Source organism: Rutidosis leptorrhynchoides, chromosome 1 (genome assembly GCF_046630445.1).
Source record: "Rutidosis leptorrhynchoides isolate AG116_Rl617_1_P2 chromosome 1, CSIRO_AGI_Rlap_v1, whole genome shotgun sequence".
NCBI lineage: Eukaryota > Viridiplantae > Streptophyta > Magnoliopsida > Asterales > Asteraceae > Rutidosis > Rutidosis leptorrhynchoides.
Genome location: NC_092333.1, coordinates 652366925 through 652388554, shown reverse-complemented (window position 1 = coordinate 652388554; position 21630 = coordinate 652366925). Strand labels below are relative to the sequence as shown.

General features: G+C 34.0%; 1 long non-coding RNA gene and 1 pseudogene across 1 annotated transcript; both read left to right on the top strand.

Annotated features, from left to right (window-relative positions):
* Window positions 1-11532: 11532 nt before the first annotated feature.
* The window catches only part of LOC139849911 (protein RAE1-like), a 268156-nt pseudogene continuing 258058 nt past the window's right edge, over window positions 11533-21630 (top strand).
* Window positions 14615-15165, top strand: LOC139885798 (uncharacterized). The gene is made up of 3 exons (XR_011772103.1): window positions 14615-14683; window positions 14767-14838; window positions 14945-15165. It is a non-coding gene; the product is annotated as an uncharacterized lncRNA (long non-coding RNA).

Here is a 21630-nt window from a genome sequence, read left to right as displayed (position 1 = left end):
TGAAGGAGGTTCGTGGAATTAGTGCCCCATGTGGCTAATTAAGAGGTCCATCAATTCCATGATTTGGCTCAAAAGCCGGTGTGCATATAAGCCTTTCCGATTATGGGACAGCCGCACGGGTAGTTGCACTTAAGCGACCTACCTTGGGTGTAAATTTTTTGGAGGGTCCATTGCATGAAACCCGAAAGACTTTACTTTCAAGCAATGGTCTTTTGAAACAAACTTTACTTGTAAGACTTTACTTATAAGTTCGGAAGACTTTACTTCCTAAGAACAATATGGGAGGACTCGATTCTCCCGGAAGTGTTTAAACACTTGTTTAAAGTTTTATTTAAGGTCCTTGGACCCCACTTCCCACGCATCTTAGCATTTATGCTAATTTTAAGAAAATGTAGGAAGCAGATACTACATTCCCATATTTTAAAGGTTACCATGGCTTTTGGCCATGACGTGCGTTGTCTAAGCAAACGCTAGCACGAAGCCATTGCTCTTACATAAAAAGACAGCACGGTTAAAGCTCAAGGCTCCTCTTCCCACAGTACGATACATCGGTGTAATACATCGTGAAATGAAGTATTAACCAATGTCAGTATGAAACGATGTAGATTAGGAAGTCTCCTACATCAAGTAAGACGGGCATTCGGAAGACTCAACTTCCTTTATGGATGGACTTGAATCATCCTACAATTTTGAGTTTTTATACCCTGGAAGACATTGCTCCCTTATTACACATAACTCACGCAAAAGACAATACAAAACACCAAATTCACCAAAATCATAGGGGTACCTACACAATTTAACTTACAAAAGTGATAACATTTGCTTCATAAAACAACTACACTTGGCTTTTGAATGAGTCAAAAAGTTTAAAAATTCTCAATTTTTTAACAATTTAATCAAAAATAAGACTCAAGCCAAGTGTATTACATCCGTAAGAATTTATATCTCTCCCCCCGCACTTAAGATCATGTAATGCCCTCATTTACATGAAATCGGATAAATCAAATATAAATTCGAGAGGACAATAGAGTGAATGGGAAAAACATAACCGGATGTAGAGCAACATAATCGTGAAACGGAGTGACAGACGGCTCTGCACTGACGGCCATTTCTTGATTGTCATCACATAATGTACCTGCAATGATTACACAAACAAAACACAAAAAGGAAAATATTTTTGGATTTTTGGGTTGTTCAAATTTTTAGGGTTTTTTTAGTTTTCAAAACACACTCTATAAAATGTACAAGGATATATGGTGCATATTTAACAAGTCATGCACCCAACTTGACCCCTTCTTTTAATGCCTAGTGGGGTCATCCTCCCCCACGCTTATCGGATGACATATGAAATCGGTGGAAAACGTTCCACGAATAAGTAATGTGAGCCAGTCATTAACTCCTCAGATAGTATATAAGACAACTAAAACAATCTTTTTCATTTTCATGAGAAAGACCAAACTAACCCAAGAGTCAATAAGTGACTCCCCTCCAAGTGCGGCTTGTAACAACAGGTTAACTCTCATAGGTGGATCCTGTCCAAACGAATCATCTTTCATTATATTCCAAGTGCTAACCTCGTGAGTATATACAAATTCCACATGAATAGGTGACTCCTCCATTGGTTCCTCTAAACAAGTTCCTCATCCTCAATAATTTTTGATGACTCCTCCACTTCATCCTCAAATGTTGACACCTCATCATTATCAAAATTATACCCAGCCGGCTCATTATATACTGCAGAGATCTCAGGCATACCATTCTCATCCTTATCACTTTCACATGAATAAATGTATGTCGCCCGAACTGAGGTGGTAGGTGGAAGAGTAGTTACAGGCTCATATTCATCCCTTGGTGGGTCCGTTGGGATTTCCTCTAGTAGAAACATGGGTATATCATTATAATTCCCTGTCAAATGGTATCTCTCCAACAGATACATAGGAATGTGATCAATATCTTTAACTAAACGGTAACCTCCACCAACATCTCTCGGATCAACCTTTACATTTAAAACTGATTTCGTCTCTTGGAATTGATGTTGAGAAGAATCTCATGTCGAGTCGTTCCCCTCATAACAACAGTCCATTGGTTGACCGAAAGAGTCAAAATTAGATATGGAACCATTATCACAAGGTTGATTAATAGGGGCGAAATCATTCATGTAACTATCATCATAACCCCTGTCTCGATAACAACCATCATAAGCAGCACAATAACCATCCGACTCACCATTAGCTTGCCACGAATTCATACACCCATTATCATGATTACCCATATGACCATCATTCATTACTCTTGACCATAAGAAGTCATACAAAAATTCTTGCCCGGCCATGGTATACCTGTAACCTAGCTGCAATCACAACACAACCAAACCAGCACATAAAACCAAACAAAATAAAATAACAAAAAGTAACTTTTGCGAAAATAAGTTCCCACGAAAGGATCGAATAACTAAAAGCTTGTAAAATCCTAAGACACACCGCTCCCCGGTACTGGCGCCAAAAATTTGATATGCGTTAGACACACCTAATCTTATTGTAGTATAGTTACGAATTCGTTCACAGGGAGCAGCGTTTAAGATTTTAAGACTGATAATTATTCTGAAGATTTATGTTGTAAAATGGGGGTTTGAATAAACTAATAACGCGAAAATAAATAAAACGAATAACCAGATGGACGAAGCAGTGTTCACTCAGATGATTCACTAGTGACATGGATTGTTCTTTCAATTAAAACCGATTAAATGTCTGATAAGTTATAATTCAATTATTCAAACTTGACTAACTCACATTAATCTCATTCGAAACAATCAAATCATACATGATAAAACTATTGTTATTCAATCTAGGTTAAATCACATGAAACCTTAATTACACCGATCACTCGGAGAAACTACACGACTGTGCTATCAAATTACCAATTAATTACCATTCACACTCACATGTAAATGTCTAAATCTCCTAAGAGTTGAAGCATAATCCGTTTATCACTAATAAACTCACATAAACTAGATAACAAGTTATGTAATTAAAGTAAAGTAACCAATTTGCACAATAATGGATCTTTTGGTTGAACACAATAATCATTAATCAATTAGATTAAGCTATTAAGATTTGATCCAGATTAAAATCACTTAAAATCCTAACTACAAAGATCACTCAATGTAATTATCACGATTATGGTGCAAACCTACCATTCAATTACCGATTAGTTCCTTAATACAATCACTTGAAATCAAAGCCCTAATTGTCAGATCACTAAATGTGTTGAAGTACACGTTATCTACCATCAATTATCTCACAATAACTAATTTATAACATATATAATTGAATTAAAGTAGAAAGCATGCATCACAATGGGTCTTTGACCAAACTTAAATAAACTAAATCAATCAAACATTAAATCCATGAGATAAAGAACAATCCAACAATCAAAAGCTATTACATCTGAGCAAACACTAAGGGTTTTAGCCAAACATGATCATAAAATCAAACAAACAATGGAAACAATAAGAATTCATAGTTTTATCACTAATAGAGATGAAATCTAGAGTATCAATGATGTTGTAATGATCCAATCTTCAATCCTAGATGAAAGCCCTTTAGATTTGGTGAAGAATGGCTTTTGAATGACCAAAATCGCCCAACCCTAGCTCCCAAATCGTCAAAAACAAGTTCTCCCTGTATGCAGCTTGAATTTTAGGTTTTATAAGTTTTTTCCCGTTTTTAGCAGATCCCGGATAGGGAAGTAGGGATCCCGATTAGGGAAGTAGAGATCCCGAATAGGGAAGTAGGGATCCCTGATGGTGATCCTTCTTTTTCAGCTTTTTGACTTAGAGATCCCTTATAGGGATCTTTGGAGATCCCCATTAGGGAAGTATTTCTGATCAAAATCTCATAAAATCATGTAATTCCCCAATGGGGATGTGTTGAGTTCCCTGATGGAGATTGCTACTATTTTAGGAATTTTTTGTTTCGGCTCACCAGATCAGCTCGGATGACAAATACACTTCAAATCTTCAATAAATATTAGCTTTTTATCTTCAAATATCAACCGAAATAGATATAAACTAACCCGATAGTGCGTAGTAAAATATGTATAAATGGAGCACTATCAGGTCTTTTCCAGATATTCTGGTAGTTTGACAAATCAAATCGTGCTATTACCTTCCCTTTCTGCTTTGTATATTATGATCATTCGAAACTCCATACCTACAAATTCTGGACCATTATTCGCTTGACTTGAAGTCTGGAAGAAGAAGAAGAAAACAAAAGCATGAAGCTTCGAAATAAAAATGAGAGTATAAATCGCAGCAAATAGGAGAGAGCATTAACTGTGAATGTCAATGATTATAGAAAGACAGAAGGAGAAACATCGAAATATAAGGGAATATATAAAACCCAACAATAACTCAGAAATTACAAACCGTATATATCGATGCATATAGCAATATAAAGACACGGGAGAACTAAAAACACTATACAACCAAGAGTATAGTAGAAGTGAATAGATTCTTCCGGCGGCATATGAAAAAGAAGAATGACAGATATGAAAGTTAGGAGTATATCAAGAAGCAGAACTGGATGGAGCATATTGACGAATGCTTTAAAATATGAATTGAGGGAGAAAAGAATAGAAGGTATGAGCTGTGGAAAATAAGGAAATGAAGAGAGTGGATTTATAGTGAAATATCCGACAGAGCAATCAAAACAGATTATTGCATTTAACCAAAGAAGATCCTATCTCCTTAACTACCAAAGAATCAAATCTTATTACGAAGATTTTTCTCTAAATCCCTTGAAATTCGGAAATCCACCGTGACTACGTCCAAAGTTAAATCTCTATCTCAACCTTTTGTGACAGCTTCACTCATACGCTTCACATAATTGAATCGTTTTATCTATATTAGTCAATAATGATAAAACTCTATTTATCCACTTATATTCATCATAAAAATATTTTTATTGTTAGCCATGACGACCTCACTCAAATTTCGGGACGAAATTTATTTAACGGGTAGGTACTGTGACGACCCGAAAATTTCTGACCAAATTTAAACTTAATCTTTATATGATTTCGACACGATAAGCAAAGTCTGTAATGTTGAAGTCTCAAAAACTTTGAACTAATGTTATATATTCAGTTAACCTTTGACTATTGACCGACGATTCACGAACATCTATTTGTAAATAGATATATATATATATATATATATATATATATATATATATATATATATATATATATATATATATATATATATATATATAAGTTGAAATATTAATTATTAAAATTAATTATAAGTAACTTGCAATGTGTATTTAAAAACTGATTTATGTATATTAAATAAAGATATATACATATATATAATTTCAAGTTATTTAGTAAATGATAGTAACATTCGATTATTGATTCGATTGATATTTAGATAAGTTAACTAAAACATTTAAGATGAACAAGTAAAACACTAATTTGCTACAGTATTTTCGAATTGCTACAGTACCCGAAAAGCTACAGTGTTTTCGAAAACCACTATTTGCTACAATAAAAATCATTTGCTACAGTAAAACACTATTTCAAAATGAAAATGTATGTATATTTTACAAATGTTATAAAATATAATATTAACTTAGATATAAAACGTTTTGATTTAAAAATAATATTATTATATATTAAGACGTTAATTTATAAACATAAATGACTATAACACTCAAACATACAAGTTACATTACGAGTGAGATAGTTTTTCATTGATTTGAGTCTTGTTATTGATAAAGGTACAATACACGAAACATAAAATACTAGTTTTCTAAGCGTACGAGAAACCGGAATCGGGACATAAGTCAAGTGACAACGTACGAGTCATTGGAACAAAAATTACAAATCAAATATGCACGAGAATATAATATAATATATAATTAATTAATATAAATTATATATTTTATATATATATATATATATATATATATATATATATATATATATATATATATATATATATATATTTAAATAATATGTCGACGAACAAAGAGACAAAATCATTGTGAGCTGGACACTAGGGCCATGCGATAGCATGGCCAATGCCCTTCGAAACCATGCGATCGCATGGAAGGGTTGGTGAGGCCAGGTCTATAAATGATCGAATTCTCGCGCAGTTTTTCACACTCTATCTCTCTGATCTATATTATACTCCGTAATATTTATTTAAATTATTATTATTTTTATTATTATTATTAATATAATTAACATTAATATTATTATTATTATTATTATTATTATTATTATTATTATCATTATTAGTATTATACATAAAATACTACGACGAAGTCATGAGCGAGTTATTTCAAACGAGTTTTTCGAGCGGGATAGAGCTAAGGAAATTATGGGTTATAGCTATGGAAGTTATGGGTATGGTTCGGGGGTATTGCTCGTGAGTCAAACTAGTGTTTATCATCTCCGTTGCGTCTACGTACTTTCCTGCAATATTGAATCTCAATATTGATACGTGAGCATTCATATCTCAACTTTTATATATTAATAGTATATCCCTGACTAGTGCTCGAGTATATATGTTTATGCATGCTTGTATGCTATAATTTTGTCGCTAGATAGTTTATGATGAATCACGAATTTGATACATATGCTACTGATATAAAGTATATGATATGCATGTTTTTGGAAAGCTGGCGAAAAATTATTAACTTTTCATTTAGAAATCGCATGATTTCGATGAACGGATTAAAAGATATGGTCAACTGAATTATGATTAACATTAATTGAAATTGCTTTTGAATCTGCAATTGATATTTAAACAACTTGTTTATAAGATTGATAAATTGGATTTTCAAATATTACTAATCGAGTAAATGAATTTCTGTATAAGGCACGTCTCGTCTTGTTGAACAATTGTCAAAGTTGACTGTCTTATCATATTTTAAAGCTTTATAAACACTATAATCTGATTTTACAAGTATTGAAAAACTATGTGAAATAATAAAATATTTTCGATTGCCATGATAATTCAAATATAATATAGCTCCTGAAATAAATAATATTTTGAGTTTGATAAACTATAAATTCGTTCAATTATCAAGACTTATATTATGTTAATAAACATGTATAGGTTTAAAGATCATATTGGGTCAGGTTGACTTTTGAGATGACTTTTGTTAACTTTTCATGTCGGTCTCGAGCATTAGGATTGTGATACACTATGACCCGACCTAACTTGTTAGACATTTATTGACCAACATATGTTCTCTAGGTTGAGATCTATGATTACTTTGCATTCCGAGTTTCAGTCACATTTCGGTGAATGAATTTATGTGCTGCTAAGGTGAGTTTCATTTGCTCCCTTTTTAATTGTTTTTGCAATCTATATTTTTGGGCTGAGAATACATGCACTTTATTTTAAACGCAATGGATACAAGTACATACTAAATTCTACACCGAGTTTGAACCGAAAATCCCTTAGCTTTGGTAACTAGTAACTGCCGGTTATAAGAACTGGTGGGCGCGAGTAGTTATATATGGATCCATAGGGCTTGACATCCCCATCTGTTCCAGGTATAGAAACCCTAGCCTGAACTATAAAACAGACGTATGCTATTTGAGTTTAGTACACGTTGGATTGCGTGTATTGTACATGTTGGTTGCATGTATGTTAAAACAGGGGTACTTATTAAAACGTTAAAGTTTAGTTACCAGGGTGCTCAATCTTGTAGAATATTTTGATAAACGTTTCTGGATGAAACAACTGAAATCTTGTAATCCACCTTTATATACAGATTATGCGCAACACTAAAACTATAACCTTTGTGTTGACACTTTTAAGCATGTTTATTCTCAGGTTCCTAGAAGTCTTCCGCTGTTTGCTTATACGTTATACAAGCTATGTGCCTGGAGTCATACATGTTTTATTCAAGAAAACTTTGCATTCACAAAATCATCACCATGTATCTTATTTGACTGTATTGTCAACGGATGTATTGTTAAAAACTATTATATACGGTGATTGTCTATACGTAGAAATCATCAGACGTCGAAAACCTTGGATTTATATATTCATTTATGGTTTGCCTTTTTAAAAGAATGCAATGTTTACAAAACATATCATATAGAGGTAAAAACCTCACTATAAAATCAATGAATGATGTATTCGTCCAAGTGGATTTGGACGGGTCATCACAATGACGGCGGGTATTTTTTCGACAATATGAATGAACACTACGGTGGTACGAAACATATGTTGGATGTGGTTGTATCCAGCGTTGATGTATCTACTTTGTTCGATTATTTAAGATGAACCATTAATTGCGAGGCAGCTTGGTTTGCGTATTGAAATGAGTGGTTTGACGATAATCATGAATGTGTCAAAATACTCGGAAAAGCAATAATACACTCGAAATATATATCGAGTTGTATGCTAGGAGTATTTGGGACTACATTCCAACCGAGAGTGATGGTATTGCGGAAGGATATCATAGTGATTGACTTATAGTTCAACTAATCGTAGTTTTAAATGTAATGTAAGTCTAGTTTAATTTTATGTAATGTAAGCTAGTTCTAATTAGTTCTAATTTGGGACTACATTCCAACCGAGAGTGATGGTATTGCGGAAGGATATCATAGTGATTGACTTATAGTTCAACTAATCGTAGTTTTAAATGTAATGTAAGTCTAGTTTAATTTTATGTAATGTAAGCTAGTTCTAATTTAATTTAATGGTTTTATTTAGTTATTTATTTATATTATTTATTATTTATATTGTTTTATTAAAACTGATATAGAATTTTTATAATTAAAAATGAATAAAATTAAAAAATGTACATTGAAAATGAACACTGAACGACACCTCATGTTTCTCTCTCCTCAGTCACTTTCATTGTCTCCAAAGACGGTCACTTTCATTGTCTCCAAAGACATTGAAAATGAACATCGAACGACACCATGTGCTCTAATATAAACACTGCCACAATTTTTTTTATTTTTTTATTATAGTAAGATAGTTGGACTCTTGAATATTGATTGAAGTACATATTGTCAAAGCTTGCCTTCAGGTACGAAGGTCAACCAAGGTAGTGATAATTTAAATAACAGTAAGTACGGAGTACGTAATTATGGGTGGGACAATTTTTAGCAAGGAATTCAAATTCAAATTCAATTCAAAATAAAGATTAAACTATTAACGTGGAATAATAAACTTGTGAATTGTGATTCCTAATAGAAGAAGACCCACCAACTGATCTTGACACGAAGAAATTAAAAAAGGAATTGCGGGTTTCGTATATGTTTCCTTTTATTCTTCTTCATTAATTCGATCATCAAAAGTTTGCATGCGTGTGGTTCAGTTATCGATCCATCTGTCATGAAGACAAAATCGTGGATATTTGGCTTTCTATAATACTACGTATTAATGTTCAGTGTATGAAACCAGATCAACAACTATACTATACATTCATGCATGCATAACGAACACTTCAATTCCCACTTTATGACGAATAAATATGAATGCTAAAGGTTAACAACCTAATATTCAAACCTTGGAATTTTAGATATATAATTTATATAATTACGTATATGAGTTTTGCTAAGTGGATTAATACGTTAAAATACAACTAATGAACTCCTCCTAATCATAATGTGGGGCCTTATCTTTATTATATTGGGCCTAATAGTAGATGAACAAAAATGTTTTCATTCCATAAACCTAATTAGCCCAACCCCAACTAGGGATGGCAATGGATCGGATATGGATCAAGTGATGTCGTATCCATATCCATATTCATTTAGTTTTTGTTCATCCTCCGATCATCCTCTCCAACATTCAAACTTCTTGTTTTGGCTGGATCTCTAAACGATGCAAAAAGCTTTCTTTGGAATGGAGTCAATGGCTCATTAATCCGGCGTCTTATGTCTCGAGTTCATCATCTAGATCGGGAATTGGCTAAACGTTTACTCCCTGTATTTATGTCTATTCGTTCTTGTCTATGCTTGTTTAGTTTTGTATAGGCTCTTTCTAGTTTGAATTCGGTGTTGTACTCGTTGTACTCGTTTTTTGTTTTAATATATATCTTGCTTTTCAAAAAAAAAAAAAAAAGTTTTTGTTCATCATTCATATCCGTTTAATTTTAGTTTATCTATCCATATCCATATCCGCTGGATTAAGCGGGTTAATGGATATCCATTGGATATTAAAAAAATGTAATAATATTTTCTAATATGCGATGAAAACGAAAATGTGGTATAGCAATAATTAATAAATATAACATGAAATAATTAAATTCTATCTACAAGAATGTGTAATATCTGTCGAATATAGTACACATTTTGTTTTATTTACTATGAAACACAGATTATGAAAAATTCAATATGAAATTAATAAGTTTATTTAGTTAGATATACATGTTTTATTGTAATATATCACAATTATTTCATTATAAGGTTAAAAGCAAAATGTAAGTTTAGCGTTGAATGCATTTGTTATAGTAATTATATAAGCATATATCTATATTTATGTACTTATATATGTATTTCAGGTGTTAATGGATATATCCATAGATGAAACTTTTCATCCATATCCATATCCATATCCATATCCATATTCATTTAGGTTCATCCATATCCGTATCCATATTCATTTAGGTTCATCCATATCCATCAAGAAGCGGGTGGATCGGATGGATATTCAATGGATCGGGTGACCATTGTCATCCCTAACCCCAACCCGACCTGTATTCAATACACTTGACTTTTAAATGAAAAAATTACACGGGGGTCCCTGTGGTATGTCTAAAAATACAACTGGAGTTCAAAAGAATTTTTTTGACTTGAGGGTCACCGTGGTATGCATTTGTTTCACAAGGAGTCCATCTAACTAACTCGGTCAATTTCTTCCGTTAAACTCTATCATGTGCAATGCACACGAGGGTAAAATAGTCATTCATCTGTCCATCTTCCTCTGTCTCCCTTTAATACAGACCTGTACCTTTCTTTCATAGTCCTTCATCATCTAAATTGATCTAAAAACTGAGATCCAAAAACTTAATTTCTTCACCTCAATCTCTATCTTCAATAATCCAAAAATTTTAGATTCAAAACCCTCTTTTTCTTTCTTCGCCACAATTTTCCTTTTTCTTTAATTTGAGATCCAAAAACTTAAGATACACAAACAGATCTAAAAAAAACTTAAAAAATGAAAAAATCATCTTCCCACTCATTCACTTCTGCTTATAATAAAAATTCATTCCTTGATCTCACTAAAATCAAGGAAAACCCACATGTTTTTAGTCATTAACAAAATTTGGTAGTTGTAGAAGTAAAGAAATTAACCTCTGTACCTACACATTCTTTGAAGCAAACTACCTGCACATGAGAAATCAACATCGTCGACATTTCGTGAAATAGTTTGGTTACCAAATAAAATAAAATTTAAATTCACACATACATCCACCTCCGACGACCACATCTCCGCCGGATCTATTTCGTTCAGTAGCTTCCAGAGATTTGCTCGGCAATCACCAACTTCAAGAAATGTTTTCTTTTCATTTTACTGGAGCAATTAAAAGTTTTTTATTTGAACCCTTTGTTGCGAACGTGATGTTTCCGTAGACGAAAAAGAAATAGATCTTATGAGATTATAGGTTTGAATATCGGGTTTGATTTTGACATAATAATTTAATTTAAGGTGTAGATTGGGTGAAAATTTGAATGCAAATACACGAGTAAACGAGAGTAGCAGCGGCAACGAATCTAGGGTTTCATCCACTACCACCGTTGTTGCAACTCCATCGTCACCCACCACTATCATCGCTCTAACTCTATCGGAGGGTGCTGTTGTTGCCGTGATGTTGGTTACGGTGATTTGGGTTTCATTCCTGCAATTGATTTGTACCAAAGATTGTGATTGATTTGTTAAAGGGAAATTAAATTGTGACCTACTTTTAATTTATTTGATGATTGGTACGTAGACAAAAGAGAAAAGGAAAGAAAGAATAGATAAATACCGAAAATACCCTCATGTGCATTGCGCATGATGAACTTTAACAGAAAAATTGACGATCGTTAGCAGATTACCATAGTGGACCCTGGTGTCGAAAAAATTCTTTTGAACTCTGGTTGTAGTTGACGCCTGTAATTTTGTCCTTTTAAATTCGATTTTCTTTTTCAAACCCAAAACCCGGCTGATCATATGAATTCTCCGGTCTGAATCTATCGTTTTCCGGCAATAATTAGGATTCCGATAGACAAGTTGTTCATAATTTGAATGCAATGTCTGATTTGGTGTTGGTTCTGCCTCCAATACAAATCCAAACAAATCAACTGAGGTAAATGAATCATGATAATTCTCTAGTATGAGTTCACTATATATTTATATGAATCTCTTACTATTTTAATTTAATTTAGTTTAGTTTCACTTAGTTAATTGATTTATTAATAATTAATGATTAAATTGAAATCAGCATTTATAATTTTATATAAATTATGAATAGCCTTTCTTTAAGGCTAATTACCTTGTCGCTACTTCTTGGGATAACCAGGTTAGTTTTATGTTAGCAATATGAATTATATATTATTCAGTTATTAAGAGTGAACTAATAGTTGTGGTTTGATTACTAATCTTGTAGCCTACAACTCCCCGAGTAAAATCGGTCGAATCTCGGAAAAAACTCGATAAAATCTCAAAAGTCAACGAAAGTCAACCGCCGATAACTCCCCGAGTTCTCCGAGTTCTCGTTTTGGAGACCCTGCCGAGAACTCCCCGAGAACCGATTTCTGCAACCTTGCTTGTAGGTGAGATGTTGGGAGATAACAAAAAGTGGTGCTTCTGTTGGCTCGGTGGGAAAGTGGTCAATTGCTCACGACCAACCAGTAAAATAAACTACTCTGTATGATATTATGCATAGTTCTTAAAAGTTTGAAATGTTGTTTGGTTAACAGCTTTTTGGTGTGTTACGTTATGTAGGTCTTATGTTCAGCTTGGAAGGATGATGGAACAACAGTTTTCACTGGTTGATGTGACAAACAAGTGAAGATGTGGCCTTTAGCCCTTTACTGTGTCTGGTGGTCAACCGGTCACTGTGGCTATGCATGATGCTCCCGTGAAGGAGGTTGCTGTAATTCTGTTTATTTTTTAATAGTAGTTTTTTTTGAAGTGATATATAGTTTCTTTGAATTCATGTCTTCATCATATATTTAATATATATGCATTAAAATTGTCTTGTGGCTTATTTAATGAATTGATTGGTACTTTATTTTATGCTTTAGTTTTGGCACATACCAAATATTTGACTGATACTTGAGGTTAGAGCTCTTTTGTTTACTATTTTTTTTCTCTATTTCGAAGTTGGTTAAAATTTCAGCATACTTGCTTAAGTTTGATTAGAGCTATTTATTAGTGTTTTCTTTATTAGTGGTCACTTTACTACTCGACTACTCTTCCAATTTTCCTTTTAGTGCTACTTAGCGTTATACTGTATTTTGTGACCTTGTGTAAAATATAGAGATGTCAAACCAATAGGCCTAGCGATTTTTTAGGTGCCCTGAGCCAATAGCTAAAGCTTGTGTGTTTGCGTATAAATTTTTTTATAACAGAGGTGTCAATTTAGGTGGGTAGACGGGTTGGTTAATAGGTCAAAACGGGTAAGGAAAAACCATTTGATTCTAAACACCGGTCAAAACGGATTAGGATGCGTTGAACCTACTGACTAATTTTTGTCCAAAATTCTTAATTGTATCTGAAATAGATGAAGTATCAAAAATAATCATAGAAGGATTATTATATAAATATCTTATTTGCATATTAAATCACCGTGGGATGTTGAAAAACTTGAATAACACTTTGGGGGGGGGGGGGGGGGGGGGGGTTGGTTTACCCACTTGACCTGCTTAAACCATTGATATGTTTCATCTATAGCTCAGTTTTTAAAATTTGATTACCTGTTGGTTTTTACTATATAAACCAACATAACCCATTTTAAGTAAGTAGATTAAAATCACCCCTAATTATATATCAACAGCCAATCTTGTGTTCATCTAACTGTTTAAAGATACAAAATACATATATGATATTGAGTCCACGTGGATCACAACAGGCCGAGTTTAAGAGAAGTGCATCCCCCTAAAATACCAAACTAGGTGTGTTGCTGCCTTTCCAGATCAGCAAGGTTTTGTGTTTCTACTTCCATATTGGATTATATTATGCTGTTCCTTTTTTTATACTATGTCCTTAAAGTTAAAATGTATTAATAATGATGAATTTGTTCATTAGGTTGGGTCAATCGAAGGGAGAGTTGGTGTACGTCATCTTGATGAACAACAACAAAGTAAAAACTTCACTTTTAAACTCCACCGAGAGGGAAATAATATTTACTCTCAACTTTCATCCTGTAAGACACTTCAATATAGCTGCTATTCGTATATTTGAACAACTCTTTTTGTGAATAAACTTTGAACATGTTAACTCACTTTTTAAGTACCATCACACATTCGCAACTGCTGGATCTGACGGTGCTTTTAATTTCTGCAAACAAAGACTAAAGGTATCGTTTCAAAATGGGTAGTCTTGTTGTATGTTTAAGATATTGTGTTTGCTAATTCGACTGTTACACATGCAATGTCAAGATGTAATCAAACTATACCTTGTAGCAGCTTTAACAATGATGGCTCCATATATGCTTATGCGGTATGTAATATACTGCAGAAAATTTACACGCATGCCTTCTTATGATGATGTTTGATATATTAACATATGAATGCGACTTTTAGGTATGCTATGATTGGAGCAAAGGTGCAGAAAATCATAACCCCGCAATGGTGAAAAATTATATGTACTTTCAGGTCTGCACTATTTAATCTTTTTTTTTTTTTTTTTTTTTTTTTTGTAATCTCTCTTAATTTCGTTTTATGTTGAACCAAATTTTTATTTTGGTTATAAATATGGCAGGAGTCTGAGGTTAAAGGAAAGCCTCGTATTGGAACCAACGGAAGGAAGTGAATACATGATGATATATTTTTTGTTTGGTTCTTTTTAGTGGTTTTAAGTAGATTTGGTTGACAAACAGGTTGGGTTGACAACGAATTTTGACTTTTTTTTTCCTTGGAAAAGTTTGGTCGTGATTTAGTAGATCTGATCAGTCTGTTTAGGTTGTTAGCAGTTAGCAGGTTGGATGGATGGGTTCAATAAAAGGTTAAAATGGAAGGTCAGATTAGGTTGATCTAACAACTACTTTATTGTCAAACTAATTGACTATTCCAGTAAAGTCTGATGTCATTATATATTCATCTCAATTAATGAGCCATTAACATACAGTTAAATCAAATGTATGTTAGTATAGAATACAAATTAATTAGGATACTAATCTGGTTTAACAAAACACAAAGTTACCTAGCCAGACGTGTGTTGGTTATGCTTAAACAAATAAATGTGGGCAAAAATAAAATTAAATAAAATACACCTATCGAATAAGATCAAAATACTACCAAAATGTGTTTATTTTGTTCATCTGGCTTACTACAATAGGAACCAAAATACATTTGTGTTTCAACAACATTTTCTGTTACGTTGTACCTCATACTCTTACTCCCAGCTTCCAATCTATGTGCACAATGATGATAAATAGCGGTTTCGATGACAGACTGATCATCTGGGACCAGATAATTCATCAGGACGAAAAATCGATATATAAAATTGCACTAAACTGCACTAAACTCAGATATATAAAATTATAAATGTAATGCATGTAGTAGTAAAGAAAAATCGATATTGGCGTGGTGGGTAAGTGGTTTTCTACACCCCTTAGTTGCCCCATCGATTCCTGGGGACAATTTTAAATTTAAGTTGCTAATTCTAAGTTTTCAATGCAACCTTTTTAATACATGACCAAAATGTTTTCAATGCAACCTTTTTAATACAAGACCAACATGTTACTATGTATTTCTCAATTTCAGAATCAAATTTAAATAATTAACTAACACTAGTACCTAGTGTTTTCAATGATAATTAACAAGTAATTGTGATGAAGATTATTGATCAGTAAGTTTTTTGTATATTCTTTTTTTTTTATTTCTTCATTACAAGAGAGCTTATATAATTACAGAAGCTAACGGCTCTTTCTAGTTTTGGTAAGGCTCCAATTGTACTTTTGGAACCACCATTACAATAAAGGAAAAAGTTGTTTTGTCTTGGGGCTTGTAGCCGTTGAATCGGTGCAGAATACTGGTTGCCTTGTGATATGTACAAATCAGGAAATGATGAAAAAACCCTTCCGATCCTAAAGTCAACTTACCATAAAAGGTAAGTTGACTATTCTTGACTTTTTCCTTGAACGTATTCTAACACTCCCCCTCAAGTTGAATAGTGGGGTTTCCAATATTCAACTTGCTAAGCACTTCACTGAATAATCTCCCATTAACAGATTTGGTGAGAATATCGGCTAACTGATCTTCGGATCTGATTGATGGAAGGGAAATGATTTCATCATCTAATTTCTGTCGAATAAAATGTCGATCAACTTCCACATGTTTGGTTCGGTCATGTTGAACTGGATTTTCTGATATGGCAATGGCTGCTTCGTTATCACATAATATCTGAATGCTATCTTCTGGTGGAAATCCAATCTCTGTTAGAAGTTTTCGGGTCTACAATGCTTCTACAACTCCTTTGGCTATCCCTCTAAACTCTGATTCTGCACTTGATAGAGAAACAACCTTTTGTTTCTTGCTTTTCCATGCAACTAAATTACCTCCGACTATTGTAAAGAATCCGGATGTAGATCTTCTATCCCCTTTTTCTCCAGCCCAACTTGCATCTGTATATATTTGAGTTCTTAGATGCCCATTTCTTTTGAAAACAACTCCATGATCCGCTGTTTTCTTCAAATATCTGACGATTCTCATTACGGCTTCCATATGGTGAACCTGTGGTTGATGCATGAATTGACTCACAACTCCAACTGCATGTGCTATATCAGGTCGAGTATGAGCAAGATAGATGAGTTTTCCCACCATCCTTTGGTATTGCCCTTTATCAGCAAGATCAGCTTCATCTTCCATACATAGCTTCTGGTTTGGAATCATTGGAGTATCAGCTGTTTTGCAATCAATCATACCTATTTCTGCAAGAAAATCAAGAACATACTTCTTTTGACAAATAAATATTCCCTGTTGAGATCGTAATACCTCAATCCCCAAAAAATACTTAAGTCTGCCCAAATCTTTCATCTCAAATTCTTTAAATAAGTTCATTTTTAAATTAGAAATTTCCTCTTTATCATTTCCTGTTATTATCATATCATCAACATAAATGATTAAGCATGTAATTAAATTTTCTTTTCGTTTAAAAAAGAGAGTATGATCTGAGTTGCTTTGTTTAAAATCATATTTTTTTCATAAATAGTGTAAATCTCCCAAACCAAGCCCGTGGTGATTGTTTTAACCCATATAAAGCCTTTTTAAGTCGACAAACTTCCCTATTTTTAAAGTTGTCGGTGAATCCAGGTGGTGCTTCCATATAGACTTCCTCTTTTAATTCGCCATGAAGAAAAGCATTCTTCACATCAAATTGATGAAGTGGCCAATCTTTATTTGCAGCGATAGAGAAAAGAACTCTAATGGTATCAATCTTTGCGACTGGTGAAAAGGTTTCGGAGTAATCAATCCCGTATGTCTGAGTGTACCCTTTCGCAACCAGTCGTGCTTTGTATCTTTCAATAGTTCCATCGGGTTTATATTTTATCGTAAATACCCATCGACATCCCACTGGTTTCTTTCCTTGAGGTATGACACATTTTTCCCAAGTGTCATTATCATTCAGAGCTTCCATTTCGACTTCCATTGCTTTTTTCCAGTTTTTTGATTTGAACGCTTGCTCAACAGAAGTTGGAATATTTTCAGAGTAAATTGCGAAATTAAATTTGTGAGCTTCTTTTGACAGATTTCCTTGTGCTATATTAGCCATAGGATATCTAGATCGTTGCGCTTCTTTTTCTGGAGAATATCGTTTTGGTGGGACACCTCTATTGGCTCTTTGAGGTAGGACATATCGTTGGGTGGTTTTATCGGAATTTGAGTCACGTTGTTCCTCTTGAGTTTGATGCTCATTATTCGAGGAGGTTTCAGTTGTCTCATGGTTTGGTGGGATGGTTTCAGTGGTCTCATGGTTTGGTGGGATGGTTTCTGTAGGCTCGGGGTTTAGTATTGGTTCGGGGTCTATTGGCTCATGGTTTGATATTGGTTCAGGGTTTGGTATTGGTTCGGGGTTTACTGGTTCAGGGTTTGGTATTGGTTCGGGGTTTACTGGTTCAGGGTTTGGTATTGGTTCGGGATCTTGTGTTTGAGGTGGTACCCATGTCATCCAACTAAGAGTGTCATTACTCTCGTTCTCCCCCTCACTCGTGAGTTGGGTATTTTTATAAAAATATTCAGTTTCAACAAAATCACAGTTCATGGTAGTAAAAACATGACGTCTTTTGGGACTGTAACACCGATATCCTTTTTGGTTTATTCCATAGCCAACCATGACACATTTTTCCGTACATGGATCTAGTTTGGTACGCTCATGTTTTGGAATATGGACGAAGACTGAGCACCCAAATATTCGAGGTTCAATGCTAAATGAAGTCGGAAGGGTATGGAATTGGGAAAGTGTATCCTTAGGGGTTTTTGTGCCCAAAATCTTAGTAGGTAACCGGTTGATAAGATAGGTAGCGGAAGCAAGGGCTTCGGGCCAAAAACTTTTCGGAGCCTTGGATTCAATTAATAAAGCTCTTGTCATTTCTAAAAGTAGTCGATTCTTACGTTCGGCTACGCCATTTTGCTCGGGGGTATGAGCACACGAGGTTTGATGAATAATCCCATTATTTTCGCAAAAAGATTTCATTGATGAGTTTACAAACTCACCCCCATTATCAGATCTTAACATTTGTATGTTTTTATTAAATTGGGTTTGAATCATTTTATAAAAGTGGGAAAATTTCTCAAAAACTTCTGATTTGTGAGTTAAAAAATAAATCCAGGACATACGTGAATGGTCATCAATAAATAGGACAAAATACCGAAAGTTTTTCCCCCCTATGATCGGTGCAGGACCCCAAACATCCGAATGGATTAAAGCAAACGGAACATCTTTTCTTGTATTACTAGGTTTATAAGTACTTCGGTGGCTTTTAGCCAAAATACAAGTTTCACAATTTAAAGTAACGTTTGATGGAAAAAGACTCGGAAATAAAGCATGTAAGTATCCGACAGATGGGTGACCCAACCTCCTATGCCATAACCAAGCTTCCCTCGTAGGTGTTCCATGAGCAAGCATCATGGTACCTTGTTGGGTTACTTCGTTTACATAGTATAACCCGCCCCGTTCGGTACCACGCCCAATAATTACCCCAGATTTGATATCCTGAAGGATACAAAAGGTGGGGTGTAATAAAACAGAACAATTTAATTCTTTTGTAACGTGACTAACGGATAACAGTTTATGAGACAGAGTTGGTATATATAAACAACTAGATAAGTTCACATTTGGAGTAATTTCAATGTTTCCTCCTCCTTCAACTTGAACAACACCTCCGTTAGCCGTTTGAATTTTATTAACCTGGGGTTGTGATTCGGAATAAAAATCGGATTTTTCAAAAGTCATGGTGTGAGTAGCACCGCAATCAAAAATTCATTCGTTATTTTTGGTGTCATTCGAAACAGTATTAGCTTTTCCGATAAAAAAGTTATTTTTGTTTTTAAAAATTGTAGAGTTTTGGACCTTTTTTAAAGATTTATGATTTCCTTGGGCCTGAGTACTCCTATTAAGTCCACCCCCTTTATTAATTTGGGCTTTAATTTTTATATCCGGCCCATGTGTAAAGTGAGCCATCTTAGCCCACCCATGATTACATTCGGGTATGGGGTTACAGTACCCATTTCCTTTTATATCCCAATCCCTCTTTCTCTTTCTCATACACGAATTAGGGTTACTGGCTTCCATACCTATTTCCCTTCTGTTTTTATCAATCATAAAATTGGGGTTTGAACTCCTTTCATTTTTATCAGATAATATCGATTGAAGAGAGGGTTTTAACCCTTCATCTTCAATTGTTTGCAACAGGTCGAATCTGTTTGGGTGATTGAAGGAGTTCGATTCAAGAATACAGTGGTCTTTCTTTTTGATCGATTGAAACGAAGCACTAGGGTTAAAGGCTTCAGACCTTCCCTTTTTCATCGATCTATGAACGGGTTCAACTAATTTAGGGTTTGAGGGTTTAACCCTCACCCATTTGGTTGATTTATAAGATTCAGGCAATAAATTTGAGATACCTCTTGTTGAACGTTCTGTTTGAGGATTGGTCCTTATGCTGCCGTTGCCGGTTGCCTCTGTCATCACAGCTTTACCACGTTTCTGTTTGTGCCACCAATTTGGGTACCCAATCAGTTTGAAACACTGAATAATCGAGTGTCCTGATGTACCACAGTAAACGCAACTTAGCGGTGGTAATGATTGGTGGCGGTTAATGGTGATGATCTCTGGTTCAACGATGTTTGATGGTTTACAGAGGGCATCCAGGTAACTTTTTTCCATATGATTCGGGCTACCATCTAGGATTGACATGGCAGCTTGATTTAATTCAGAGCTACCGTCAATCTTAGACATGGCAGCTTGAAAATCGTTTCTGGTAAATGATTGAGACATAGAACGTGTATCTTGATCAATGGATCGATACCGTTAGCTCTGATACCATGTTTTCAATGATAATTAACAAGTAATTGTGATGAAGATTATTGATCAGTAAGTTTTTTGTATATTCTTTTTTTTTTATTTCTTCATTACAAGAGAGCTTATATAATTACAGAAGCTAACGGCTCTTTCTAGTTTTGGTAAGGCTCCAATTGTACTTTTGGAACCACCATTACAATAAAGGAAAAAGTTGTTTTGTCTTGGGGCTTGTAGCCGTTGAATCGGTGCAGAATACTGGTTGCCTTGTGATATGTACAAATCAGGAAATGATGAAAAAACCCTTCTGATCCTAAAGTCAACTTACCATAAAAGGTAAGTTGACTATTCTTGACTTTTTCCTTGAACGTATTCTAACACCTAGAACACGTTGATCCATCAAAAGAAGAACTGACTAGAGGTGCAGAAAAATCGGTTTTTTTCGGTTTTCAGTTTTTGAAAAATCAGTTTTTTTTTTAATCAGTTTTTTGAAAAATCAGTTTTAGTTCAGTTTCGGTTTTTCCGAATCAGTTTGTTGTCGGTTTTAAATGTTCGGAATCGGTCTTTTCAGTTTTCAACCGGTTTTTACCGGTTCGATTTTTTTCGGTTTTATTTCGGATTCGAGTTCGGTTTTTTCCGGATCCAATTTTTAAATGGTTATTCTATTACCGGTTCGACTATATTTTTAGATATCGATTTTTAACGAATTAATTTTATAACATATAAACAACTATAAATAAAATTAAACAACATAATCATATTATAACACTTAACAACTATATATAATATAAATCAAGATAATCGTTAACTTTTATTCAATTCAAACCATACAATTATACAACAAAAAAAATACTAATACGAATACATTTCGAGCTTCGGCATGACCATCACCCGGAAACGTATTCGAGTACTTAAGTATATCAAGCTTCGGC